Source organism: Lissotriton helveticus, chromosome 2_1 (genome assembly GCF_964261635.1).
Source record: "Lissotriton helveticus chromosome 2_1, aLisHel1.1, whole genome shotgun sequence".
Lineage (NCBI taxonomy): Eukaryota > Metazoa > Chordata > Amphibia > Caudata > Salamandridae > Lissotriton > Lissotriton helveticus.
The window spans coordinates 544,919,170-544,938,097 of NC_136059.1; the positions used below are offsets into that span (position 1 = coordinate 544,919,170).

At 47.5% G+C, this 18,928-nt stretch overlaps 1 protein-coding gene across 1 annotated transcript in view; it reads left to right on the forward strand.

Moving 5' to 3' along the window:
* LHFPL2 (LHFPL tetraspan subfamily member 2) overlaps positions 1 to 18,928 on the forward strand; it is a 390,647-nt gene that overhangs the window by 72,891 nt on the left and 298,828 nt on the right. The window contains exon 2 of the mRNA XM_078675212.1: positions 11,976 to 12,062. The gene's annotated coding sequence lies outside the window, so the exon portion shown is untranslated. The remainder of the gene's footprint in view (positions 1 to 11,975; positions 12,063 to 18,928) is intronic.

Genomic DNA, 18,928 nt, shown 5'->3' on the forward strand with positions numbered 1-18,928 from the left:
CCGGGAGTTCCTCAGCTGTGTCACATTACCTGTTATTGACCCACCAGACAGGGAGGAGCTCAACACCCCCATTACAGAGCAGGAAATCCAAGGAGCTGTCCGTGGTGCAGCCACAAGTCTGGGTTTGGATAGATTACCCGTCAAATCTTATAAGGCATATGAAGGCCTACTGAACCCCCAAGTTGTAGGAGTTATACAAAGTTGCTCTGACGGCAGGGCGACACCTGCCGATGCTTCGAGGCGGCACTAGTCTCACTCCCAAAACCAGGTAGGGACCCCAAGGAGATGTCATACTGACCCCTGTCCATGCCCCGAACAGACTACAAAATACTAAGCAAGATCATTGCAGTGAGGCTGCTCAAGCATCTCCCCTGACTGATCCACCTGGGCCAAAACTGTTTTATATCCGGCAGGTCCACCACACCTAACGTACATAGGCTTCACCGATGGCTAGAGACAGTACCAACCCAGTGGCCTTCAGTGGTATGCGTAGTGTTGGTCCTAGAGAAAGCGTTCAACACTGTCCATTGGGGTATATATGTTCTCGACCTTAATGACTGGGCATAGATGGCAGGTTGCAGAGTCTCTTAAGCCTCTTTTATTCAGAGCCCATGGCATGGGTGAAGATGGGGCAGTGTGCTTCGGCTCCTTTTCCAGTGAGTAGGGGTGCCTGCTCTGCGTGTCCTCTCCCCCGCTTCTATTCGCTATAAGGATGGAGTCTCTGGCCCAGAGGCTCAGACAGAAGGGCCAGGCGGGGGCCCCGCATATCAATAGAAAAGGTGTGGTAAGTCGTCTCCTTGTATGCGGATGTTGTTCTAATATATGTCCGGGACATATGAGAGGGTATCACTGAGATAACATACATATTGTCGGAGTTTCAGATTAGGTGAATTGGTCGAGGACTTGCCTGTTCCCGATACACCTGGAGGGCCCGTCACAACAATTCATTGTGGAAGCGCACCCCCTTTGCTGGGAGCCACACACCTTCCAATACTTTGGCATCAATACTTACCATACCTCCCGGTACCTTAAAGATGGCAACCTTACAAAAGCCATTGCCTCCCTCCGTCCCCAGTTGGCGTTCTGGAGAACGCTCCCGCTTTCAGTGCAAAGTTGAGTGTCACTGTCGAAAATGGTGATACTCCCCACCTGTTGTACTATTTCCATAATCTCCCGGTGAACATACCTCTGAGTACCATTCGCACTTGTGCATGCCACGCTCGGGGGCTTCCTTTGAAATAGCCGACTAGAATGGTCTACGATGCAACTACCAGTGGAGAGAAGTGTCCTTGGGGCCATAAACTTTGAACATTATTATCTAGCAGCATAGTTGCAGTGGCCTGCTGGTTGGATGGTGGGGCAGTATATGGAGGAACGTGGTATCCCCTCTGATGTCCGCACACCCCAGGTGGTGCTGGAGGCCATATTACCACAGGGGGTGATCCCTTAGGGGGCCAACGGCTTAATGCATGTGGCCAATGGCAGCTTCCATGGGATTCTGCGCCTTTTGCAGAATGTGCCAAAATATTCCCATGGGATTAGACTTGGATCTATCTGACAGTATGGGGAATTGGTCGAGAGAGAAAGGTTGACGACATGGGAGGCAGCCAGCATGGGACATTTGGACGATTTTGTTTCATGTCGGTATACTAATCCCATTTGAGCAATTGAGAGACCATGATGATCTGCCAGCGGGACATTTCCTAGCTCACAGCCGGTTGATGGCCAAACTGGGCTGTGGCAAATCGTCGACACATAACCTGACCAGCAACCGCTCGTACTCACTTTGCACACCATCGGCGAGGGCCATTGCCTTATAACATGGCTAACATGAGCCCTTATGCACACTTTACAGGACCCCTTATTGGCAGTTTGCAAGAGTTCAAAGAAGGACATAGGGCGGGAATCAACACAAATAATGGGATAGAGTACTCCTACACCAATATAACATTTCCAGTGACTCTGAATTTCAATCCATTCTACACAACATTCTACACAGGGCTTATTTCACCCTACCAAAACTCCAGAGTATTCAGATCTCTTTCGACTTGTCTGCGATGTAAAGAGCCTGATGCTGAAATGGCACATATGTTCTGGAACTGTCCCATGGTCAAGGACCAGTGGCGCGAGGTCACGAACACACTAGCTGACATAACATGCCAAAATAACCTCAACATCATGGCGAGTGGCATATTGGAGCTATTGAGACGTAGGAAAGCAGGGAGTGCTATGACCAGTTTCATAGATCTGGTTAAAGCTGATGGTCCGTAGGTTGATTGCCATGATTTGGAAGGCTAACACACTGCCCGGCTTGGGGCACTGGCTCGCGGTGACACTTGGGTGGTGCAGGACAGAGACGGGGGTGCTGCAGTGAGAGGAGGCTCAAGGACTGCACAAGACACCCTTAGCAGTGGACTGGGAAAACTTGTTATGGGACTTGCAGGTGCCCCAGGAGGAAGCAAGGACCACTCCTGGTCAGAAGTGAGATGGTGCTTAACCTCCTGGCGGAGGGAACTACGCTGCAGAGTACCACCTAGCCCCTGCTCATGTTCGCTCATTCTAGGGACGTGATGTGAAGTATACGGAGGTTGTGAACTGCAGGGTGGGGGGGGCACGCTTTTCTCGGGAGCTGAGATTTCCTGAAAATTGGGGTGGGCATCCAGAGGAGATGTACTATGGGCTGAAAGGACCACTGCCTCGCCTTGAGACCTTCTAGAATACGATTGCTGCTGCTATGGCTAATTGTTTAATATGTTCTAGTTTTATAACTCAATGAACCAGTAGCTCCTGATGGACCCGGAGAAGTATAACCTATGCACAGTGATAATGGCGGGATCATCACCCTCCCTATTGCCTTGGATCTCTAAAGTAACGGAAGCCCATGTCAACTCAGTTCTGGCTGAGTACCTGGCTCGCAACCAGATACTGGATCCCAGTCAGAATGGCTTCCGGCCAGGACACAGTACCGAGACGGCGCTACTTTACATCATTGAACATCTTCGCCAGGTACTTGACTCAGGACGTACAGCAGCGCTTTTACTATTAGATCTTAGCGCTGCTTTCGATACTGTGTCCCACCATATACTGATCCAACGCCTAGAGGAAGCTGGAGTCACTGATATCGCTCTTAAGTGGTTTCGATCATTTTTGTCTGATCGAACCTTTAAAGTGGCGATACCACCAGGCCAATCTACCATCTATCCCCTAGAGCTGGGAGTCCCACAGGGCTCCTCGTTGAGCCCTACAATGTTCAACCTCTATGTGAAACCGTTAGCTGCGGTCGTCAAACAGTGGGGTTTGGTGATGCCCTCATATGCAGACGACACGCAGCTGGCGGTGACACTTAGTGGAGACCCTGAGGTGGAGGCCCCCAGATTCCGTGCGGGACTTGTGGCAGTAGCAAGCTGGCTTCGCACCAATTGCCTACAGTTGAATGCCACCAAAACTGAGGTGTTGGTGTTGGGGAAGCACGCTGAGCTATGGGGAAAGCAGTGGTGGCCACCAGAGTTGGGCGTTACTCCGATCCCAGCGTCCGGAGTGAAAAATCTAGGCATCTGGCTGGACCCCGCGCTCACCTTTATGGATCACACCAAAAAGACGGCCGCCACGTGCTATGGCATCCTGCGGGGCATAAGGCCGGTCCTGAAGTATTTTGATCCCCCCACCAGACAGCTTGTGGTCCAGGCGTCGATTTTATCCCGACTGGACTACGGCAGCTCGCTGATGTTGGGGGTGAATCAGGCGGAGGCCTCTAGGCTCCAAAGGGTACAAAATGCCGCGGCGCGAGCCACTGTGGGCCTCCCCAGATACTGTTCGGTGTCAGGTACCATCTCGGCCCTTCACTGGCTTCCGGTCAGACAGCGGATCGAGTTCAAGGCGCTGTGTCTGGCCTTTAAAATTTTGAAATCTTCTTCGCCGCCGGCACTTGCCAATTTACTTACTCCCTACATCCCTCTGAGATCACTAAGATCAGAGGCCCTCCACTTGGCAGTCTGTCCCCGCTTTAAATTGAGTAGAATGGGCGGCCGCTCATTCCGGGTGCTTGCAGCAGGGCTATGGAATTCGCTCCCGGTATCCATCCGAGCTCTTAATGACCTGTTCGCCTTTAGGCAGGCGATCAAAACCTTCCTGTTTCCCGCTTCTTAATAACCTTCCCTTCTTTTAATATGTGTTATGTTACAGTGCCTGTCAAAAGCGCCAGGACGTCCCTTTGCTGGGGCAGCTGTGCGCGATAGAAATATAAATAACATAACATAACATAACATCACGCCTTGACATGTATAACTGGTCAGCACGTCTGATCTGTAAACTGTATTAAGAATGCTATAAAACCTAATATAGATGGTTAAAACTCGGGCACCCATCTGCAGTGTGGCCACCAGGCAAGTACAATTCACACTAAAACACATAATGTGAGTTGCTATCAAAGTGAGAGAGGTACATTGCAGAAAAAAAACAATGTTTAAACCTGCAACACATTCATTTTCTCTCGGGGAGGAGGTGTTGTAGGGGGCTGATAAATCACAAGTAAACATGCTCTTGCACAACACAAATGTACACCAACCACAGGAGGGTAGTTGAGAAGAGCTCACACAACATAACCTAACATGGCACTAGAATGGGACATAAGATTTTCAGTAACTGCCTAGTAAAATGCAAAAGCAGACCTGAGGTGCCTGGCGTAATTTTAATCTCGTCTCCTGGGACAGGTGCAAGATTTCACTGAGGAAGCCGCCTCTTTGAAAGGAGTCAGAACATTATAACCTCTCCCACTGTGTGAGTGCTGATGCTCCGCGACGTTACAACGCAGTATTTATCTCTCTCATACCCCCCCTGCTCTGTTTACACAAATGCCGGACAGACCCTGACAACATTTGGCTGCCAGATGTACACAAACTAGAGGCACTGCCATGTCTGTCTGTCTGTCTACCTACCTACCTACCTACCTACCTACCTACCTACACACACTCACTCACTTCGTTTTAAAATTGGACCGAGTTGCAATCCTCGTGGGCCACGCCAGGCTGCCTGGCAAAAGTTCATTTATTAACCCAGTAGCTGCCCCTCCTCTAGGGCGGAGGAGCATTTCCCCACTGATTTTAAGCAGTGTAACGTAAGGGAAAAATGAAATAATAACTTTTAAGTTATCATTTTATTCTTTCCTTGTTGCAGCAGCTTTGCGGGTGGAGCGGGCTGCTCTGCTGACAGAGATGGGGAGGAGTGGTTTGCACTCCCTAAAGTTCGCATGAATGTTTAGACACGCCAAACATTCATGTGCACTTTGCATGTTCTGCACCAAAGCTGCATTACAGCCTGGGTGGAGAACATGCCCAGTCCCTGTCTGAGCGCTGAACCATGGCGCTCAGACCAATCACAACGCTGCATTGCGGTGTTGCGATTGGTGCAGCATGTTGATTGGCTCAAGGGAGCCTGGGTGCTCAGTCCCTGTTCGGACACGACGGTGGAGAAAGTGGCAAGAGGCTGCGAAGAGGCATGGTTTGTTTTTTCTTTACCCCCACCCCGATCTGTGCAAGCCGCCACTTTATGAACCAAGGACAAAAAGTTTGAATCTCCCCTCCACAAGGGGCTGAACTCTCATAACCTGGACACTATTGATTAATTCTCTGTGCAGGTTGTTCTCCTCTGTGAAATGTATATGAGCAGAAGACCTATAAGATGCCACGTGACATGCTGTTAACAATTCCATCCTGTTTTATATAGAGCTTCATCTCGCAGCTGTGCAGTTTCAGACGTGTGTGTTTATTTATTTATTTATTTATTTATTTTCAAAGTTTTATATAGCGCGAACAAGATCTTTGCAGATATCAGAGCGCTTTACAGAAAACAAGGGCATGGGGAAACAAAGGGTGATTAAACAAACTATTGGGTACCGTATAGTAGTCGGTAGTAAGTGAATAGCCAGATAGGATAGCAATCAGATAAAAAGCATAATACAAAAAGGATAGCAATCAGATAAAAAAGCATAATACAAAAAGATAATCAGAATAACCAATAATACAAAAAAACGGAGCAAAGTCTTCAATCCAGTAAATATAGAGTTCAGGTGAATTTAGCCATAAGGATGGCTTTTACCTCTTTCTTAAAAAAATGCAGTGGAGGAGATACGTCTGGTTTCAGGAGGGAGTGCATTCCAGATCCTGGGTGCCATTCCCGAGAAGGAGCGTTTGTATGTTTTTTCCTTCCGGAATCTTCGGGGTTTCAGGAGGAGATTTTTTGTTTTGTGTTTAATGGCAGCATTGTATGGAAGGGAGAAGTACACCATGATAACGGTCTGGGTCAGAGCAGGTCAGCAAGGTGTTATTGCAAGCCAAAGAATATTTCTGCAAGACTTCGGTAACCTCATTCATATCTACTCCAATTAAGGACCTGTGAGGACAGTGTCCTCCATTGCCCTGGATGAGCTGCAGGATGCTGGCGAGTCGGCAGTTATGGTCGTGCTAAGCCTACGTCTTGCATCCTTCAAACAACCACACCACATGATCAGGGCGAGCCTGAAGGGTGCCATGCTAGACCTCATAAGCTCAATAAAAGATATAAATGAAACAACAAATGTCATGAAAAAAATATGATCGACTTTAAAATGAGACAAATGTGTTTTTCACCACTTCTCAGTGTCTCAACTACATACATACGATTATGTCACTAAATAGAGAGCCATTTGTCTTTTTTTTTAATAAAACATTCATATTCATATAAAACATTGACGACTTTGCAAAAATGTGTCAGTTCGTCATGTTCCCAATTTATACTGCCTATGTTGTTAATAAACCTAAAGCAAGGTTTAATTTATATCAACCATATATAAGTGAGGTTTTTATTGCTCACGAAATCAGTACTGAATTACTTCAATGTGCTCTCAAACGAGATTGTTAAGGAAAATGATTCCTAGTGAAGTAAAGTATTGGGCTGTGGATCCCACAATTTGGTCAAGTGCGAAAACTGGAATTTGAGTCCAGATGCACATTGTACTGTTACATCCTTCTCTTTTCTGTTTACCGTCAAAGGTCAGTGATTTATTTCCAGTTATTCAATTGATGTTATTCAATTAGGGTTTGTTTTAGTATATGGACTTCAATAAATACAATTAATTCAATCCTTAAATAAAGTTAACATTATACACACACATTTGCATGTCCATAGTCCTAAGATTTAATGGTGTGCTTTTCTTTTTGCAAAGTTTCCACAGACACTAAAGATCAAACCAGTGACACATCATGCCTGCCTCAAATCATACTGCAGGAGCAAACTCTGTGGGGGCTTAAAGACTGCGTTGTTTTTTGCTAATTATTCAACTATGGTCATTGAGGTATTTAGCCTCTCCTAATATTGTTTTTAGGTCAAGCTTGATAGTGCAACTGACGCCAAACCATATATGATCCTAGTTTAAACAATATATCTTTCAGAGCGGAGCTCTGGCTCCGCCCACATGTTGGTGGCAGGAGCACATGTTTTGATTGGGCAGCATTGTGTGCTTCCACACAAAGTCCTATACCCCCCCCCCTTCATGCTTTAGTTATACTTTTATTAAACGTGATAGTTTTTAAACATGATAATGAACTGAGAGGCAAGCCAGGGTCATGTGTATCCTATATGTGACTAGATTTGTATTATATATATGGAGCAAAAGTGTAGTCTATTAAATCAAACCTAAGAGTTTTTTTTGTACAGTAGACCTGCTGAACCCACATAATTTAAGGTACCCTCATATGTGATAATGAAGAAAATGGCGGCTCAATGAATTAAAATATTTGTCCACAATCACATCATTTGAAAACAGTTTATGGGTCATGAGCATTAGGTTGAGTAGATTATTTAAGTCCCTAGACCTGCAGGTCTAGTAACATTTTTGTGATTTTTCAAGGCCTTTACATAGATACTTGACTGTGTTTGATTTTCTCTGTCCCTGGCAGTAATACAAATTCCCATCCCTTTCCATTTTTAACTTTCGACTTCAGAATGCACTTGTGTGTTTGAGAGCTGCATGGGCTGCCCAGGGCTACAATAATCCACAATCCTTTTTTGGTTTGCCTTGGCAGTCCAGCTATCGGCAGACCTTATGTGATCAACAAAAAAAGAGCTTTAAGAGTAATACTGAGGGCATAGGCTCCACCCACATGTTGATTTCCCTGAGTAGATGATTTAATTGGGCCGAAGTTGTCTTCCACTAAAAAAGTGCTTGTATTGCACTTTCTGGTTTGTGGCAAAGCTTCTTTGTAATATAACAGGACTGAGTTTAGTATAGTGGCAAGCCAATGATCATGGCTAGAAGCCTGATCGGCTTATTATGAAATGCTATGGAAAAAAAACAGTAGGCCGGGTGTATTTATTGTGACAAGCATATGTTGAAGTCAATAAGCATTTAACGGTGGATTGCTACTATTCTAAAGGCATTTTTTACAAGGAATCTCAGATTATTGTGGTAGGAAAGGATTTTGGTGTTGGTTACCCCTCTAACAAACCTTGGGTATCGAAGATTTGCACTGCAAGGATCATTGTTAAACCCTTTTAGGAGAGCTAGCATTTTGCTTTGCCTTCTGTAATTGTGCTTACTTTTGTATTTTTATGATTCTGTGGCTGATGGTTGCCTTGTAGGAAAGCTTATGCTCATTCGAGTAGGCCTGAGTTGGTTATCGCGAAAAGCCAGTGAAAAGACCTGCAGACCTGATTGATATACAGGAAAAAGTAATGGCAGGTGCCATATGTCTGATATGTTTATTATGGAAGGTTATGACAAAGGCAGTAGGCCTGACTTATTTACTGTGAATAGCATTTGTTAAAGCCAGTATGCCTCGAACAGGGGATTGTCATCACATTATGTTACAGTCTGTAGACAAGTATTTGGTTACATGTAATCTCACAGATTACCATAATTGCCAAGTATGTTGGTCACCAATCTCAAAAGCTATAGGAGTAAAAGATTTCCACTGTGATTATTCAACTTAAGACCCTATTGAGAGGCATTGTATATTGTTTTGTCAATTGCAATTCGGCACAAATTACAAGCCTAGTATTTTGTTGCATGGAATCACACAGAATACCATTGTAAGCAAGAGCTTTTGAGACCCACTTGAACAAACCATTGAGAGAGTTCAAGTCTTCTATGATAGTCTTTAATTTGATTTTAGGGGTTTTAGATTGTTTTGACAACTGTAATGTACATATTTGTCATTTTATTACTGTATATATGAGGGATTCCTTGTGGGAAAGTTTTGGCCAACGCGGTAGGCCTGAATTTGGTTGTTGTAATAAGCCAATGAAAAAGTTAAAGACCTGATTGTTTATAATGAAAACTTACAATAAAGGCAGTGAGCCAGACATATTGAATGTGAAAAACATAGTTTGTAAGCATTTAAGGGTGGATGTTTATAACTCTGTATTACAGCTTACAGACAGGTGTTCTTTTGTCAATGAAATCTCACAGATGACCTTAGGCAGGGAACATTTTTCGAGCTGGGTACCCTCTAGGGTTGAAGCTTCCTGCTGTAATAATTCTTTCTAGAGTCTCTTCGGAAGGCTTAAGTCTTCCAGGATCTTGTGATAAAACATTAAATAATATAAACAACCATATATATAATTGTATGTCCCTATAGATACAAAGAGGCCAGTTGAGAGAAGGAAGACAAAAAGGGCTGGTCATTTACACTCTGCTTCCATCCATGACCGCGTACTGCCTGTGGTAATGGTTCTCTTGCCCTGTGAATCACGGCTGTCTCTGATAACGTGCACATCCTCCTAAAAATGAATGTGCTTCAATATCTTGGCTGGTTGGTCAGTCCTTTAGTTTTAAATTTTCTCCTTTTTAAACTTCCCCTTTCATTTTTTTGCCTCGCCTCCTTTTTATTTCAATTTTTCTAAAGCAAATATTACTGCTCTCTAGGCACTGCTAACTGCTTCTTTGCTTGCCGCTCATTTCATGTGCAGTGTGGGGCCTCCGACTAGGCTGCTTCCTCTAAATCAAACGACCATTATGGAATGCTGTTGGCCATCTTAGAACGGTAAACAATGATACACAAAGGAAAACATTTTGTTTCTAAATATGGTAACCTTACATGCACTTTGAAACAACGATATGTACAATGTCTTTGCAAGAAGGACAGCCACTGCTATGTTTAGTTTTCTTATTGTGACATCTGCCTAAACCCATCAATAACCCCTTCCGTGTGGGGGTAATTCCCCTGTTGTGCTGGGGGGCGGGGCGCACGCAGCGCCCCCATGCTCATGACGAGCTCAAATGAGGCACGGCGCTCGTGTGCTCATGATGAGCTCAGCTCGTCATGAGCCCACCCGTTCCCGCGGAACGCTCAGCACAGCAGGGGAATTATCCCCGCAAGCGAGCGTTCCACGGCTCATGACGAGCTGAGCTCGTCATGAGCACCGGAGCACCGTGCCTCATGACGAGCTCAGCTCGTCGTGAGCATCGATGGTGATCAAAGCGACTTTCATTCGCAAGCCACGCCTGTTGGCATTGCTAATGCTAGTTTTCTTGAGTCAGCCGAACCAGAAGTAACGTTAACATAAAATAGTATCTCTTGCCTTCCCTTACTCTGCTGGCTTGACAAACAGACATATTTTAGAAGAGGTGCGACACCTCAATAAATGCAATTAAATAATTAACAAAACAAAGGCCATAGAGACCCATCTGGGTTGGCTCCCCAGGTTACCTCCGGGAGACTTGGTTGATGTTCAGCATCGCTTCGGATAGAGACGATCTGACACTGTTTAAAATCATTTTCCAATTAAGAATAGGTTGTGGCAGGCTGTAATTCCCATCATCTAAATAGTGTTTTTTTAAATAATGGCAATGTGTTTATACCTCGATAGGACAAATAATTCTGAGATCTGATAACTGACAAATGTTGATGATTTCCCCACATACTATAAGTATTGGTGGATCAAGCATCCTAGACCAGTGGCAGCAGTGATACAGACTTTGTCTCAAGCAGTGAACCTTCAGCTGTTACAGGTCAAGGCAGCAAAGGTTGTAGTTCAGAGTATTACTGAACTGATATAGGAATGACTACTTACCAGCGCATCCCAATTACATCTAATTCACCTCACCAAAGTACAGTTGCATTATAGAAGGCACACCAGTGCTTACCTCTCCCAGGAATACTGCTACCTCGATTGAGACAGGCATATGGGTAATGGATGAGGTTAATGCAAGGGGTTATTGCACGCTTTCTAAATCCCATTCCAAGGTACTGACGGTTTTGAAAAACCTGCTCTTTGTGCATCAACAAATAGAGACTCTTTGCATTCACTCTTCAAAAAGATGTTGCTGAGATACCGCTGCTCTATTTTATTAAGAGCGCCCACAAATGAAATCTGAAATTTTAAATGCGATACCCTCGTTCTTTCAGGCACGAGGACCACTGTTGAGGCTTCTTCTAGGCTGTGCAGGACAGCCACGGTCTGTGGTAACACTGCTCTTTCTATTGCACTTCCCACGTGGAGTAAAAACCCATTAAGATAAAGTTGCGTGGTCCAAGTCCAAATTGCTCAGAAGTCGGTGACCTAAACAAAGACCACTTCATTGGGGAAAAAAACTGTTGCATGCAGTGCAAGCCTATGATGGCGAACGAAGAGCAAAATATCACTTCATGACTGATTACTAAAAAGCTTCATGTATATGACAGGGTCGTAACCCCATCAACTGCGCTGATCCAGACCTGGCCCTGAAAAGGCCACCCCCTTCCACGCCTCGTTCCTTCATTCTACTGCTGGGGTCCGTCTTTACAGGAGTATGACTGAGCCTGTTCCAGGGGTTCATCTTTCCCTGGTTGAACATGGCCGAGGGTTGGGTGGGTGGCGGTGGCCGTGTATTTTGTTGGAAAACGGTGGTCGTGTTTGGCAAGTTTCTGCAAAAGAGGTACCCTCTGCTTAGCATTTATTAACCGCCTTCCAATATCCCTCTTTCTTTTAGGACTAATGGTCATCTTTACTGTCTTTCGCAGGAAATACCGCCGTGTGCAGCACCGTGGATTACCGGCAGCAGATCCACCGGTGGATCTTAAGTGGATCCCTTCGCGCAGAGTGTGACGGTAATGTGGACCCTCGTCTCAGTACCTATACTTTGATGTCCAGTGTTCCCCTCACTGCGGACAGTGCCTGCTCTCCGGGGCAGCGGGGGGAGGTTGCTTGATGACACATGTTTGTTGCAGCGGTCACTCCCGTGGATCAAGGCATGAGGGCGGTATTTGTGGAGGGAACAGGGTTGTTCTCAGACCATGATGTAATGGGGACATGTTTACTTACGTTTTTGTGCCCGCTTTCTTTTTCTGGCATTTGTAGTTTCCAAGGAGGGCTGAGCGCGTCTGTGACTGCAAAACCCTTTTTTAAGACGCTCCATCTGCTTAGCATATGGCACTGTGCTATGCTGCGGTGTACAGCCACTCTGTTCTACGTTAATTAGCATTTATAACACTTCTTGTAAATGTGTGTGACGTAAACACACAAGTGGGCAGTCGGCAGGGTCCTTTGATTGTTTTGGGCTCAAACTCTTAGGCGCAGGGCTGTTTTTGAGCTGTTCTGTTTCAAGGTTGTTCCTCTTCTGTGTTTTCGAAGTAAAGACGTTGCTTGCGTCCTTTCTGTTCACCCACAGACTATTTATTGCCTGCTCTCCAGCCTCTTTCGGCCTTTACCTTTGTGTTCACCCGGCATTGCTTTGTGCAAATGCTGTTCGCATATTTCTATCTTTGCTAGTCCGCAATATGTGCAGCAATTAAAGGCCAGCAGGTGCAGTGGCACCGCCCCAGCCGTGTAAGAGGCCCTCTCCTCTGCACTGCATGTATGCAGCGCACAAATCTTAAAAGAAGTGGGGGGACGCTACCGTCACGACAGTAAGTTACGTCACGAAAGGTGGCTTGCACCATCAGACTCGTTGCCTCCCCTCGCTCACCCCTTAGCAAGTGGAGGCACACATTCACTCTTTCCCCTCGCCCCCAGAGAGGCCAAAGAGTGAATGTGTGGCTCCATTTGCTCCAGTTATCGAGCTACCGGTAAAATATGTGGGGGGAGTGGGACGCCGTCTACCCGCGTGGTACCCCGACTCGAGCCCTGCATGTTTGGCGGCCTTTCAGGGTCCCGAAGGGTACGAGAGTGGTCTGCGCGCTGATAAAAGTTGGAAACGGGGAAGCAGTTATCGCGTCACTCTCTGCCCGGAGCAGCGACAATCCGTCTCTTCTGAGAGGCATTAAACGGGGCACGCGCCCATGATTGCTGCAGCTGCGGTGCTAAAAGATAATGCGCGTGACCGCAGAGGGCCGCGTGCACGCCCGGGGTGACAAGCGGCCATCTGCCTGTGCAGACTGGGGGCGGCGAAGGGCGGGGCTTGTTCTGATAGAGTATCACAGGCGCGAGGGGCCCCTGCTGGGCAGCAGGTGGAAGCCATGGCTCCCGTAGAGAGGCTATTAGCCAGCTGGAGCCACCCTTTCAAAGGCGTCAATGACGTGTGATTGTACGCTAACGAGCTAGTATTATTTAATAACATTTATTGTGTCTATATGCTCCGGTACTGGAACCCAGCTTCATGTCTGGCACCTCGAACACCCTCTGGCCGCACTTGTGCTTTACAATCGCAGTACGTTTGTTAACTTGTTCCAATGGGTGTAGTTTTAATGCACCAATGCTTGTACACATAGACGTTCACAGATACAGTTTATTTTCCATCCATAAATGTTATTGTTAATCTTTTTTAAGCCCGCCTGATTGGTTTTGGGATGCTCGGAAGAAAAAGTGGCAAAACGGATTGCTTTATTATATAATGCGTATACGAGATAAATAACTGAAGACAGCGCTCTGATTGATTGAATGTATTTTATGGTTCAAATCAATGTAGGCAGGGGGTAGTAAACTTGGCATGGTTCATACAAGTAGAAGTACTCTCCACCTGTACAACATCCTTCTCTGATGGGGTTCAGTACCATGAAGGAGAGGAACACGAGGCACCAGTTTGGTTTTCCCTGTTGTGGGATTCTCTCTCATCTCCTGCGTGAGCTGAAGAATTGAGAGGTAGTTTGGGCAGGAAAGTTCACCACACTCTTGTGCAAGTAAGCGGATGCGTGTGGCCCACATTTTGTAAAATGGTGGCAACTTGGCTTCCAGTGAGGCTGTGATTTTTCCTTTGCAGCGGTTTCCTATAATGTATGCAGCCCATCAGCCTGATCAGATGTGGAATTGGTGCTCCATTTATAGGACCCGGACCCCCCAGAATGCTCCCCGCCCTGCCCCCAAGTGATCCAACCCACAATCCAATCCAGTACTACCAGAAAGGGGGTGTAAATTGGCCATGTTTAATTATCAACAATCATAAACATGACAAAAAACATATTAAACATTGATGAAATAAATATCGTACTTTTAATATCGACATTCAAAACATCATACGCATCAATTATGGATAATGACTTTTCCCCAGCACCAAGGGGCCCTCTGGCTCGCATCTCCAAATCTGAGAACCCACGCAAGGCGGAACCCACCTGCGTCCTTGAGTGATGGGCCCCAACCCTCTGGTACTTGTCTGCCATATTTGGGGCCCACCCCTCTACCACCAGGCTGCCCAGGAGGCTCGTAGGGAATACCAAGGGGCCACTGCCCCCTGCCTTAGTTCGTGACCTGACGCCCTTGCCTCCCCAGCCGGTGGCCCCTTTCTCCCTGCGGACAGCTTACTGTCTATCCCCTCTGTGCTGGCCTAGGGAGTACGTTAAGGAGTACTCGTGTTAACCCTGTAACTCAATGTGTCAATGTTCTGTGGCCTCTTTTCCGCTAAGGCTCCCTCCTCCAAAACCTCCCCTCAAACTACCAATCAGAGGGACGGGTGGGTGGGAGATAGGAAGATGCGGGCAGTCCCGTGGTCCGGCGCAGGAGAGGAAGAGCCTGCGCATGGTATTCCAGGGACATAAATAGGCCCCCGTCTCCACCATCCTCCTGCGCCAGAAACCCGTCACCGCCTGCCCCGGAAGGGATTCCCACGGCCGGTCGCCCATTGGGCTGACCCGGCCGCAAAGTAGGGGGGGCCTGGCGAGGAACCGGGAGGTCGGGCCCTAATGGCGAGCTCCTCGAGCCTCGCGCTTTGCATAAGACCGGGACCCCCCAGAAGGCTCCCCCGCCCTGCCCCCAAGTGATCCAACCCACAATCAAATCCAGTACTACCAGAAAGTGGGTGTAAATTGGCCATGTTTAATTATCAAAAATCATAAACATGACCAAAAACACATTAAACATTGATGAAATTAATATCATACTTTTAATATCGACATTCAAAATATCATACGCATCAATTATGGATAATTACTTTTTCTCAGCATCAAGGGGCCCTCTGGCTCGCATCTCCAAATCTGAGAACCCACACAAGGCGCAACCCACCTGCGTCCTTGAGTGATGGGCCCCAGCCCTCTGGTTCTTGTCCGCCATATTCGGGGCCCACCCCTCTACCACCAGGAGCCTCATAGGGAATACCAAGGGGCCGCTGCCCCCAGCCCTAGTTCGTGACCTGGCGCCCTTGCCTCCCCAGCTGGTGGCCCTATACTCCCTGCGGAGAGCTTACTGTCTCTCCCATCAGTGCTGGCCTAGGGAGTACGTAAGGAGGACTCCTGTTAACCCTTAAGTCAATATGTCCATGTTCTGTGGCCTCTTAACCACCAACTAGGGTGACCAGGGCCCATAGGTCCTTCACCATCCCCACCACAGAACAAGTTCTGCACAAAAGACCATATTCCTCTGAGCCAAATGTCAGTTCCAACGTCCGATAGATGCACGTCCTGGTAAAACATTACCTCTCCTGTGATCATCCGGTGCTGAATATGACACAAGCAGCCCTGCCCTGAGCACAACTTGGCCAATTCACCATTGAGTCGTCTTACTGATACATTCAAGGCTCGTGACCTAACTCCAGCGCCCCATGTTCGGTGTGGAATCATGCATGACCAAGCTATCCGAGCCTGGGGAAAGGCCCGTCCTAGCCATGCGAACTCCGTCAAGATGGCTTCCCAGACCGCGAGGCGTCCCCGATCGACCATGTTGTTGCTGCCCAAATGAAGAATGATTAAATCCGGGGACTGCTGTCCCTATTGCGCCCTAATCTCCTCCACAAGCTGCCGCAACTGCCGAATTCGGAAACCCCCCAAACGCCTCGCCACAGAAACGACGTTCTTTTCAAGCCCGGTGGTGTTTTCACTCGCTGCTACTGAAAACGGACTGTAGCGCGCCGTACAAACGAGTGCCCCAACACCCATACCACCTTCGCAGGCATACTAATGAACAGGAAAGAAATGGAAAAGTCGGGCATAGTCATGTCAACAAATTTGTGTATCTCCTTACAGTAACTCTGGACGCACGTAGCGCTTAAAACATTGTGATGACCAGTGCCCAACTCTCTTCACCGTTTCCGCTGGCAAGCCAGCGCCTGCCGCTAAAGTCGCCGCCCCGATTCTAAAAGAGTGCGATGAATAGCCCGATGAACTAAATCCCAGCTTAGCCAATGCCAGCCCAAAAACTGCCTTGAATTGAAACTGCAACAAGCAATCCCCCTTGCTCATGTATGAACAGGGCCTGCCCTATCCCTACGGGGCGTATGGCCCAGTATGACCCCATCAGAGAAACCGGGCAGATTATTATGCCGGGAGCTGGACAAAGACGGGTCGTGGTACCTTTCCTCAAAGGGTCAGTTTTTGATTTCCTATGGGTTACTATCAGTACCCCCTGCACCAGCTTGGTGTCGCAAAAATGCAGGACCCCAACTGATCACCTCTGGAGGTCCCCACCAAACCCCCCCAGTCGAAAGGCCCCATTGAAAGTCAGGGAAAAAGCGGCCCCAAATAATATGCGCTCATATGATGAGTAGCATACCACCGGTAGTGACCCTAGAATGTCACCCAGTGTCTTAACATCCAAGGGCTTCCTGCAGTCCCTCTTAACCCCTTCAAGCCTGGCCCACCCTGACGGGGCTTTCCTGACTACGAATGTAGCACCCGAGTTGCATTCACCCGCCAGCTTAGCGAAAAAACCCACCGCGGTCACATGTGCCCTAGCATAAGAGACTGGCCTGCCCTGATTCCTCAACATTTGTAAGAAACTGCATATGGCTTTGGCAAACAAGCCCACTATCCCGCCTGCTGTACAAACATCCTGTAAGACATGAACTGCTGTTGGTAAGATCTCCTAGTGCGATCAATCAGTGAGGCACCTACCAGCCCTGCTAAAGCGGGGCTCCAATCCTCCACAGTGATATTGGGAACACTGTCATCTGCTCTTCCGCCCGTGGGTGGTACCTGCGGAAGTCCTGCAACTTGGAACGAGACAAAGCATCAGCAGCCGGATTCTCTACACCTGGAATGTGTGCTGCTTTGAACAACAGGTTCAGCCTCAAGCAAGCCAACACCAAGTGTTTCAATAGCCTCAGAACATGTTTACACGTAGCCTCTTGCCTACTGATTGCCTCCCCTACTCCCATGTTGTCGGACCAGAATATCACTGATTTGTTCACGAGGAATTCAGCCCACACTGTCACAGCTACTATGATTGGGAACCATTCCAAAAAGGCTATATTCCTAGTCAAACCACTCTCATGCCACGGAGCGTTTCAATCGCCTCTGCACCAGCGGGATCCCAAAATTGCTCCAAAACCAATACTACCCGCTGAGTCTGTGAGCTAGCCAAAGTTCGCACTGGAAACAGGCGGAGCGGGCCACACCACCTTCCTGTTAAAGTTGCTCCGGAAGCTGCCCCCACCCTCAAATCCTCCCTCACCTAAGCCTGTGGGAGCACATGGTGATGCTTCTGAGTCAACCCCACCATTGCCCTTGCTATTGACCTTGAGAAGGTGCGCCCCATCGGGATGATACGGAGGGCGAAGTTCAGCTGACCCACTAACCCCTGAAGTTGGTGTAAGGTAACTTTAGCCCCAGCCAATGCTGAGTCAATTGCTTGGGAAAAAGCTTGCACTTTGTCTAATGGTAACTTGCATTCCCCTGCTACTGTGTCAATCTCAATTCTCAGGAAGGACATGCATGTGTCGGGCCTACAGTTTTTCCAGGAGCCAACGGTACTTTAAATTCTCCAAACATGGCGACCAGTTGTCCTAACGCCTGAGCACACTCCTCTAAAGTTGCCGGGCCCATGACCATGAAATCATCCAAGTAATGCACCACATTCGTGCACCCTGTCTTGAGGGTAAACACCCACTGCAGCATAGAGCGAAATGTCTCAAAATATCTGCAAGATACTGCGCAACCCATTGGCATGCACATGTCATAGTAGAACTGGTGATTCAGCAGGAAACCTAGCAAATGATAATCGTCCGGGTGCACAGGCAAGAGCCGAAAAGCAGACTCAATGTCTGTTTTTGCCATAAAGGCGTGTGGCCCTAGGTCACGCAGTTTTTGCAGTGCCATATCAAAGGAGGAGTAAGTCGCAGAACACAAGGAGGGGTCTATGGCATCATTCACCGATGCCTCCTTTGGCGCTGACAAGTTGTAAATCATCCTGTTCTGGCCTGGCTCCTTCTTAGGGACCACTCCTAGTGGTGAACACACATAGCCCGGCAACTGGGGAGCAGAGAAAGGGCCAGCCAACCCACCCAGAGCCTGTTCCTTCTCCACCTTCTGCAACACTACTGTGAGGTGCATGCACGCCAACAACAAATTATTGCAGCAATCTACAGGGGGCACGCCTTGTGTTGGAATGCGAAAGCCTGTAGCAAACCCCTGATACAAAGTCTGGACTGCACTCCTGTCTGGGTACTGATTCAGCCAAAAAATCAGTCTCCCAACATCCGCTGGCGTTGGTAAACTATGGCTGTGGAGGCTTGTTCTCCCTGCCCTTATCTTTTCATTTTTTTTGATGCACTTAAACTCGGGGTGAGAGGAGTGACCACAGAATGCACAGGCGTGTTTGAACTTACATTGACCGG